This window comes from Pinus tabuliformis, chromosome 3_1 (assembly GCF_031772625.1).
Source record: "Pinus tabuliformis cultivar Carrire ecotype Pingquan chromosome 3_1, CPIR1, whole genome shotgun sequence".
Classification (NCBI taxonomy): Eukaryota; Viridiplantae; Streptophyta; class Pinopsida; order Pinales; family Pinaceae; genus Pinus; species Pinus tabuliformis.
Genome location: NC_142301.1, coordinates 809,486,375 through 809,497,424, shown reverse-complemented (window position 1 = coordinate 809,497,424; position 11,050 = coordinate 809,486,375). Strand labels below are relative to the sequence as shown.

The 11,050-nt window shown below is 38.6% G+C and overlaps 1 pseudogene; it reads left to right on the top strand.

Annotated features, from left to right (window-relative positions):
* The first annotated feature begins 3,125 nt into the window (after window positions 1-3,125).
* LOC149189933 (carbon catabolite repressor protein 4 homolog 2 pseudogene) lies at window positions 3,126-3,929 on the top strand (annotated as a pseudogene).
* Window positions 3,930-11,050: the final 7,121 nt, after the last annotated feature.

Genomic DNA, 11,050 nt, shown 5'->3' with positions numbered 1-11,050 from the left:
GGGGTAATACTCTATCTGTCCATAACAAAATTTAGATATACGAAAATTTTTCTGTTTTGGAAGTGAAAGTGCAATAGAAAAAGCAGAGATAACTGGTTCTTCACAGTGAATCGCCATTGTTGTGGTCACCAACAACCCCCCTTCTTTGTTTGATATTAGCTATAACATCAAGCAAAGGGGGGACCCTGAACAAAAATCCAAAAAATATTTTGTTAAAATTTTTGTATTTTCCTCCCTAAGGCTTAAATCGCATCGCAGGGAAAGGCTGAAGCATCCCCCAAGCACGAAAAACAAAACTGCGAAAGAGCAACGCGAAGTTCATCGCGTCGCATGCATTCCAAGCACTCTTAAAAATAAGATCTTCAAGAAACGCCGATCGCCGATATGCGACATCGCACATCGCAAATGTCGCACTAAGAAGCATAAACCATCGAATGAAATCTGCGATCTGCGATCTGCGATGTCTGCGATCTGCGATGTCTGCGATTTGCGATCTGCGATATGAAAAGACTCATCGCAAGGATTCTCCGACATACAAGATAGATCCAAGTTTGAGCGCGCACCTTAAATGAAATTAATGACCGCATGCTTGAGTATCCAGAGATGATTGCATCGCATTTTTCGAAGAGTCAAGTCATGATGAATGTCAGAATTATGCATTCATTAGAATTTAATGCTTTCATGTCAATCTTTTCATTTTTCCTTCTTCTTTGCGTAGACTGCAAGACACGCAACTGATATAAATCTATATGCAGGAAACATCAAAGGAAAAGGGGAAAGCGCCAATCAGATAACAGAGAGAAGATGCCTCCGCAATTGGATGCCGCATACAGCAGGACCGCGGATTCCAAACTATCAGCCAACCGGCACTGATGAAATTAGACTGTCCAAGACGAAGAGTCAAAGGCGCACAAAAGTAGCGTGTTTGCAAAAGATCCTGAAGCTCAGACTTGGTAAAGCAGAGAAAGAAGCGCAAGAGAAGGAGGACGCTCCAGAAAAGCCTGGAACAAAGAACGGAAGAAATTCTCGACACAGGGAGTTGCCCATACAGCACGGCTCCTAACTCACTCAGTCATTCGCACGACCAGGAACCAAAATAGCAACAGCAAAATCAGTTCGAGAAGAACCTGGGTTGTGCTAAGTATATACGCAGCGAATACACCCAGCTAGAGAAAGATTTTCGAAAATATCTTCTGGTCTGTCAGAAGGAGTTGCCAGCTCTTGTTATTTCCACTTTTATCTCCCGAGCGAAAGAAGAAGGCAGCCAGCCGACTCTTCCCAGGCAAACGTTGCACTGTTTACAACACTAAAGGGAATATACAGAAATGGTCAGAAATTAGATTTAAAGTTTTAGAAATAAATTTGCTTTTAGTAAAGGGCGGTGATTTGAAGCCGTTTCCCTAAATTCGTGTAAATAAGATTAATTAGTTAGCAGTATTTAACCCTTCTCATGGCATTTAGAGAAGGGTCCGAAAATCTGTCAAAAAACTTGTCCTCAGAACATGCACTTCTACACCCTCGGAGGAGGTTTTTGATGAATGGATGGATCGAGATTTATTTATGTTTGCATTTTAATGTCTGTTACTGATGTTGCACTTCTGTACTCTTAGCAGATATTAGAACAAGTAGAAATAAATCATTATTGCTTGAAGTTTATTAGTGAAGTCAGTCATAAATGGTACTTTTATCTCTTGACTAAATTCTGCTAGTATTCCTAAAGTGATATGCAGCTGAGTTCTTTATATGTTACTGTATGAATGTATGTATTACCATTTGGCACTTCTGTACGGTGGAGTCATTTATTTATGCTTGACATATGAATAACTAATTATGCGATATGCTGTTCACAACTGTTCTGCCTAACTTCTTATGCAGAGTGGTTTATCTTTATTGATTTATATTCTGATAATAGCTGAATGATCTTTATTACCAGCTGTTGTTTGAAATCTTTCTAGATCGCATAACAAAAGAAAACACCCCGGGTTAGCGTAGATTAGATGTATTGTTTTTCTTCATTAGATTACATTAGTATAGAGTTAGTTTAGTAGTTAGAATTAGGACTAGCTTAGAAAAACCTTTAAATCAATACCATCAAACTCTACACACACACACACACCCTTCACATTGGGAAACTGGTCCCATTACCCCCGGTCGGACCCGCTACTCCAAACGGGCAAGGAGCCGCCAACCAGGTTCCAGACCGGGTGGGTATCCCCCTTGTTGTCGACCCGATTTCGGGGCCCTCAACACACCCAAATCGAGGGTTATTTTTTTAATGGTTAATATCGAAAAATAAAATGAATTTACATTAATATATTTCATTTTAATGCATTATTATTTGATTTATTATGTCGATAGGTATGTGTGTTTTGCAATAGGACTTCCAAAATTTTAATTTAATTACTAATAATTATTAGGTGGATAGTAGGGATTTAACTTCCATAAAATGTTCTAGAACATTCATATATTGAAGGTCAAAATTTATTTCAATATATCATTTCAATTAAATTGATTAATTAAAAGAAAATAGTCATATAAAATATGTGTCATATGAACATGAAACATGTTTTTTTGAGAATGTGGTATTAGTATACCATGCTATTGGCCATGATATTTTAACAAATCCTATTTACAAGCTAAGAATCTCCATGATAAACTCGATTGTTGAAAATCCATTTAATTTAAATAGATAATAAGAATTTAACGTGTATAGAATATTCTAAAATATTTAGTAATAATTAAAAATAAAAAATTGTTAGGTTCTTTTCACTTTTTTAATTAAATTTATTAATCATATGGAAATTTTGAGATCAATAAATAAGGATTCTAAACCGGTCGACCTCAAAACTCCCATGTGATCTTTCCATAAGAGAGTCGGTTTAAAAAACCCTATATTCCGAAATTAAAATAAATGTCATATAAATAAATGTTATATGAAAGGTGAGGTCGCAATGCTGGCTTGGCTTCTCCAGGACGTCTGATGTTGATCCGCCGGCAAAGGCACTAGAAAAGTGATTCACAAACACCAAGAGACCAGGATTCGGCCAGGAGAAGAGTAGTAACAGGTTCAGGGTTCGAGTCTTCGAGTCTTGTGATTGGAAGAAGAAGAAGCGGGGTCAGGAAGAATGTTGAGCGTGCGCCGACTACACCTGCACCTTCCCTACAAGATTCCCATCGTGGGTTGCGAGCTTACGCCTTCTGTCCTCTCTCGTCGTCCAGATAACGCCATTACAAGCGATGATGTTTCTGAATCTGAATCGGCACCTGTAGATGGCTACTACCTCAGATTCAGATGGTATCGTATTATTCAGAGTGACAAAAACGTTGCAGTATGTAGTGTCCATCCATCAGAGCTAGCCACTATACAGTGCATGGAATGTGTGAAGGCTAAGATACCTGTTTCAAGAAGCTTTCATTGTTCACCAAAGTGCTATTCAGATTCATGGGGTCAGCACCGTGCATTGCGTGCATGAGCGGCCAGTGCAGTGCATGAGAATGGAACTGAGGACGATGAATTATTTGGGGGATTAGGCAGCACAGGGGGTCTGGTTGGTTCAACTTCAAGTTCAGGAATTCACAATGCATCTCTAAGCAATGGTTCTGCCTTGTTAAACCCCCCTAATGTTTCTGAAAGGGGTGGCGATGAGACATGGTATGAAGTTGGACGTTCAAAAACATATACACCAACAGCTGATGATGTGGGCTATGCTCTGAAGCTGGAATGTGTGGCAGTTGATGCAGCCACGGGAATACTAGTAGGTCCAGCCAGCACACTCCGCACTTCCCTAGTTATCCCAGCCCCTTCCCCCACTCCTCGACGCATGATTCCAATCAATGCAGTTAATGGAATTGCAAATCTTGAGCTGGAAGGACGCACTGCAGCTTCTAGCAGAATTCTGATGCAGGCCCAGGGCTCGCCGCTAGCATAACAATGCCAGCGATGATGGTCCATTGCCTTGCCAAGTCTTCATGAACACGGTCAATGCGATCTAAGGTTAGCATTGGATACCCAGTTACCTAGTTTATTTTTAATATTCTTTCTGAATTGTTTAGGGAATATTTCTATGCTCTTCTTGTTTATGTTTATGTTAGGTCTGTGCTTGACATCCACATTGTGTAGGGTTTGATGATATAAGAAGTTTATTTTTAGTGTTCAATGTTTCGGGCATTGAATTTGCTCGCCATGAGTTCGTACAATTGTATTTATAATGGGTTTCAATTAATGGTTTGGTCTTATATTCTCTTGGTTTGTCGAGTACTATGAAATTTTTTCTATTATGTTGGCTTCATTGCTTGAAACGTAATATAATGCAGGTTTATAATTGTATTATAACTTGAAACAATTTTGGTTTTTAGGGTTGTTATTGTTTTTTATAAACTTCATGATGGTAATAAACATCTTCCAGTACTATGCATGTGTAGACAGTATAATTTTATTAAATTGTGCACATGAAGCACCACTTGCAGGGCAACTGTTAGGGTTGTGTACACGGTTAGCATATTTTTTATTACACTAAATAAATACTAGATAGTCTTTTTTAATGAGATAGAGTAATACATTGTAGGTCTCCTTGTAATTTAGGTTTGACAACTAGATCTTAGCATATTTTTTATTACACTAAATAAATACTAAATAGTCTTTTTTAATGAGATAGAGTAATACATTGTAGGTCTCCTTGTAATTTAGGTTTGACAACTAGATCTTCGTCATTAGATTCACTTTCCAATATACTCATTTTTTTGTTTAGAATTTCAACTCTGAGCTTCTATGATAAATATCGGCTTGTTTCTGAATATGCAGGCAATAAATTGATCAGGGCTTTTAGTGAATGTGGAGAAAACAAAAATTAAAATCCATTACGAAGGTGGAGAGAAAGATCTGTCAAAATTTACGTTGCTGGTTTCAAACTATTGTCCCTCTAATCTGCTTCCTTCATGGGACTTTATGTGATGCTCTTTATGCTATGCTCTATTATGGTTTGGTGAACCTCTCTTTCCTAGGTATATAATACTACTTTTTTGTAGTTTACTTGTGATACATTATTGTCCTTAGGATTTTAAGGAGGGAAAAAGAGTATGTTTAGTCTGATTAGTTTCATTGGACTTAATGATCAATGTGATTTCTATGCTTGGAATACTTTTTAATGTGGGTGTGGAATTGTTTCATTGGAGATCAATGTGATTTTTACTGTTGGAATTGGCTTTAATGTGGGTGTGGAATTGTGTCTCATTTAAAAGTACATTGGAGACATATCAATAAATAATAAATTCAACCATAGAAATTTAGCTTCATATGTTTTAGAAATAGAATTTGTGTAGTATATTATACTTTTTATTTAAACTTTACCATGAATCAATTCCTATAATATGGTATATTATATTGCTATTAAAAATAATAAGTTTATTGTATTATATTGTTATTAAAAATAATAAAGTTTTTTGGCAAGCCTTCCACCATCTCATGCTTTGTCATGCTTGCTTCGCTGCTACATATACATATAATTTAAGTGACCAAACTCTCGTGCCAAATCCTACAGCATGTGTAAGACTATGTTACCAGAAACGGTATGGGAGCATTCGTTTCCAGAAAAAAATGCAAAGAAAACGGAAGGGTACGGAAAACGTTGTTTTGTACTGTCTTTTCGTTTTTCAATGCATGAAACCGGTTTCTCCCAAAACGAATGGTTTTTTACATGGTGTTCTGAAAAACGTTGTTTATTTATTTGTAACACTTATCTCATTCCAAAGGTTGGTTTTCTAAGAAACTTTGCTCTGGTTGGTTTTGTAGATAGTTTTTAGGGGCGGCTTCATGGTCTGTCGTAGTTAGCTTAAAATTTCTTTAACAATGTTTATTTAGGGATTTTGTTCGTTAAAATTATATTATTGGGATGTGCTGGTTATTGTTATGTTTTTTTAATGTTTTAATTATTTTTTCTTAATTTTCATGTTGGTTTTATTTAAAAGTGTATTTAGTGTAGAGTTTTTATATAGTTTTAGTGTATTTATATTTAAAAATTATCTCTTTATACAAAACTATAAATTTAAATGCACCCGGTTATATTATATATTATTTTTATTATTATAAAGATTAATTATTATTATAATGGATTAACAATAAAGTTTTGAAAGTTTGATGGTAATTTTTTTTAGGTTTTGTCTAGTTGTAGCGTTTATTGTTTTCAACCCTTTCTTTTTTCTATGCAAAATGTTAGTGGAGGGAGCAACACTTCTTCCTATAGCAAGATAGTTGAAGGTAGTAGTAATTCTAAACAACCCTCTACTTTTGGCTCAATTCCCCAATCCCAATGGAGCTCAATTCAATCTTCACCATCTTATTACCCAACTAGGGAAACTACATCCTAGTAGTTGCTTACCAAATAGTACAATATAGCCCAAATTTGAGGTCTGCTCAAATAATATGGGAGAATATACACATGATATGAGAGATCATGTACTCATCTAGAAATTTCTAGGGATATGGCCTTCAAAAAAATCCCACTCTCACTAGGTCCAAATCAAGTGGAAATGGAAAGGTCAAATCAAGCTTGAGTTCAATGCCAAAGGTTTCTTCACTATTAGAGGATCAAACATGGGTATTTGAGAATGACCTATGTAAGCAATACAAGCTTTGTTTCTTACTATGAATATTCGAGAATGCTCTATGTGAGCAACAAAACACTATGAGCAACTATGTGTGAACCACATTATTGGAGAATGCCGATGACGTATACTTTGTTTTATGTTTTTCACATTTTTCTAGCTTTTTTCTCTCTCCTCGTTTCTTGAATGCAAAACCTCCAAACTTTGTTTCTCGTCCCGTTGTCATTTCTCCTTTCGTTTCCCGTTTCTCGTTTCTGGTAACATAGTAAGAAATAAGGAGGATTTAGATTCAATAAATTCAGAAAATGTATACAATCTCGCTCCATTGTTTACCTCACCGGTTGCAATTTTGGAGCTGCTATGTAGGTCATATATGTTCACTACATCTGGAGTGAATTCCACTCTCTTTCCGGTGTCGGAATGCATGATTTGATAAATTGAAAGCAGGTTTACTGAAAGTTTTGGAACATGAAGCACATCTTCAAAGCTTGCATGTAAAAGTTCCACTCTACCTTTTCTGGTGACCTCAATAGGTGAGTCATCTCCCATGAGGGTGGGAGGTCCTTTGCATGCATCCAAAGAGGAATAGACTTTCTTTGCAAGAACCATATGATATGATACACCAAAATCTACAATCCATGCATCAGGGGAAGAATTAATTGCAACTAAAGCATGAAAATTGTTACCTTTCCCATGTGGTGGATCCTCAGTTTTCTTCTTGGTGCCCTGAGGGATGTGGTCCCCAAGTTTGTGCTTCTGAAGGATTTTTTCCATTTGGTCAATTTGTTTCTTCATGCAGGAGGATTCCGGATGGAATTCTCGGTGACAGTAGGTGCATTTGTCTCATTTCTTCCCTTTCTCATTTCTAGAGCCGGAGGAGTCATTGAAGGCCTTGGTGTACCCTTCCTTCTTTGGATGGGAATGCGCTTTTCCCTTGTCTTTTTATTGCTGATTTTTTTTATTTGAATCAGATATGTGATTTTTATAGTGGCTGCCACCATGCACAGCAAGTGCATGCACTTTTGGAGGTTTGATTTTCCCCATGCCAATGAGTTTATCTTGCTCAAAAGTAAGGGACTCCATGAACTCTTTGAGAGAAGGCATAGCGTATGATTTACCTGTTGTGAGCCTTACTGAATGAAATGTAGACACAAAGACAAAGTATTCTAGTTTGAGCTTTGACATAATAGAGATAACTTGGCAACTCTCCTCCTTGGATTTGTCAATTCCAGAACCCTTGAGTTGCAGCAATAGATCATTATATTTGGTGAAGAAGACTTGAATTTTGTCATAGTTCTGTGGATCTAATGAGAGAAGCTCCAATTCGACTAGATGTCCTTTCATCTCATCCTGTTTCCCGTAGAGTTCTTCAACTTTTTTCCAAATCTCATTGGGAGTATTTCAAGGAGACAGATGAAATTGCAACTCTGGGGAGATGCACATGCATATGGATTCATGGGCCTCATCCATGCGGTTGAGGTACTTGGATTTCTCTATGGCTGAAGTGGGTTCCACTTCTACAGCTGTGGTAATCCTGTACAACCTTTTTTGATGAAGGTATCGAGCCATTTGGTCCTTCCATTCATGATAGTTGTACGGTGTTAGAAATGATGCTTTGGGAAACTCTGTTTTTCTATCGATCTTCGATCTCCAAGCTGTAATAACTGCAAAACAAAATACTGGTGCAACTTTTATCTAGCAACCGGTGGGCTCTGATACCATGTAAATGTGTTAAAAAACTTGCACAAATGAATCTAGCTAATAAAGGTTGAACACACAACTTTGCAGAGCAAAAACACTAAAATAAAATCGAAGGAACAAAAAGAATTATTCATTTAAAAAATGGGTTACAATGCTCATGACATGATATAGCATTACTGGGTGAAGATCCCAAGGTAATGCACCTTAGTGGTGATCAATGAGAGGACTCAACAACTACAACAAGTTCTGGAGAGAACTAGCCAGCTTTGAAGTGAAAAGAGGAGAAAATTAAGGAGTAAATCATGCAAAAGAACTAGCCAGTTGCGGAGTGAAAGGAGGAGAAAATCATGGAGTAAATCATGCAGAATAACTAGCTAGTTGCGGAGTTAAGGAAGGATAAAATCCATGAGTAAATCATGAAGAAAGGATCTTGCATGTAGTCCCATGCTCTAACTAAGTGTCCGCATGTGCCGGTAATGAAGGTCCTAGGTGTGTAGTACCTCCAACACCCCCATTGAACACCAAGATGGGGAAAAATATAAAATGGGCCCTGGAAACTAAGGCCAAAGGTCATGCAAAATACAATGCAACTTGTACTAAAATTGAGGAAAGAGGGAAAACCTCATGGGAAATCCCCCCCTCAAAATACAATGTAATCAAAAGAAAAGAGGATGAAAAGATAATTGCTAAGTAACTGTGTCCTTCACTCCAAGACTATCGCGTAGAGAGCGAAACTTTCGCTCAGTGAATGTCTTGGTGAAGATGTCTGCAGTATGTTTTGCTGAAGGACAAAACTGCAAATCAATGACCCAATCATGTACTAAGTCTTTGATGTAGTGCATATGGATCTCTATGTGCTTTGTCCACTGCCGCTGTACTGGATCCCTGTAAAATTTGAGAGTACTTTGGTTGTCACACCAGATGATAATTGGTTGGTGGAACTGGATGCCCAACTCAGTGAGGAAGTGTTGTAGTCATAGAGCCTGAATGGTGATGTTGACTTCTCCTCTGTACTCGGCGTAAGCTGAAGAGAGAGAAAAAGCAACCTACTTCTTGCTCAACCAATAGATAGGGCCAGACCCTAGACTGAGTGAATATCTGAGGTGGACTTACGATCAATGCTATCGCTCGCCTAATTAAAATCTGTGAAGCCAAGGATATTCAATGCAGTGCATGTTGCATAGTGAATCCCGAAGGTTATGGTGCCCTACACATATCGGAGGATGCAGTTGGCAGCATTCCAGTGCAGCTCATGCGGCTCCTACATGTATATGGAAACTGCACCTATTGCATATGAGAGATCTGGTCTGGAGTGGGTGAGGTATAGTAAGCTCCCCACTAATGGAGTGCCACCTCCATCCACAAGGTGGAACCTAGATAGAAAAGGAGTCGGTGCTGGCTTGCAGCCAGTCATGTGAAATCTCTTGAGGAGATCCATGCATACTTGGCCTGAGAGAGTTTGATGCCTGTGGCATCCTAGCTAATCTTAAGACCAAGGAAGAAGTGTAATGGACCCATGTTCGTCATCAAGAACCTATCATGCAAGGCCCTCTTGATTGTAGCAATGGCTAAGGCTGAGCTTTCGACGATGAGGAGATCATCCACATATAAAACTAAGATAAGAAGAGAATCATATGTCCTGAGCATGTAAACATTTGGATCAGACTTACATCTTTCGAAGTTTTGTGATAAGAGAAAAGAATCCATCTTTGCATACCAAGCTCTCAGGGCCTGCTTAAGGCTATAGAGAGACTTCTTCAGTTTGCAAACTAAGGATGAATCCTGAGTGAAACCATGTGGCCGCTCCATGTAGATCTCTTCAGATAGGTCTCCATGAAGAAAGGAATTCTTCACATCCATCTGATGTACTTCCCACCCCTGGGAAGTTGCAATGGCAAGTGCAAGGTGTATGGAATACATCTTTTCTACTAGAACAAAGGTATCATCATAATCAATGCCATGCACTTGCTGGAAGCCTTTGGCTACTAGCCTAGCTTTCTGTTTGGTGATTTGCCCATCTGCAACACTCTTGGTCCTATGGCAGTGAGGGCAAGAGGAGGCTCAATAAACTCTGAGCTAGTCCTCCGCGGATCAGAATTATCCCCCATAAGACCATTTCTAGCGGCTGGGTGGTCTTGTGCATATATCTCACTTAAGCTCCTTGTTCTCTGATTTATGACAGGGGAAGTTGATTCACTGCTGGAACCTCGATCTGGGCTTGGATGTGGATCATCGTATGCATGCACTAGATTTGTATCTGAAGACTCTGTCTCTGCATTTGCATGCTCTACCTCGGCATCTGCAATCTCTGTATCTTCATTTGAGTGTATTGAGTCATCATCTCCGACATGAGGTAGATAAAAGGTGTCTGCATGTGGCAATTGAGGTGCATGCGAGAGACTTTCCTCAAATTTGACACTTTGCTCAATGATGAGCTTGTTCATAGAGGAAATCAGGAGTTGGTATCCCTTCACACCATCAGGGTATCCAACAAATATGCACTTAATTCTTTGTGGATCAAGAGCTTTCCTCTTTTCAGATGGGATCCTGGCCCATGCTCGGGAGGCAAAAACACAGAAGTGGGTGACCTCTGGTTTAGTGTCACTCCAAGCCTCAAAGGGGGTCTGATGCTTGACAAACCTATCAGGAGATCTCTTCTGGATGTAGTTAGCACAATTAAGTGCTTCAGCCCATAGCTTATGAGGTAGTGACTTAGCATGCAGCATGGAGGAAGCCATCTCGTTGAGAG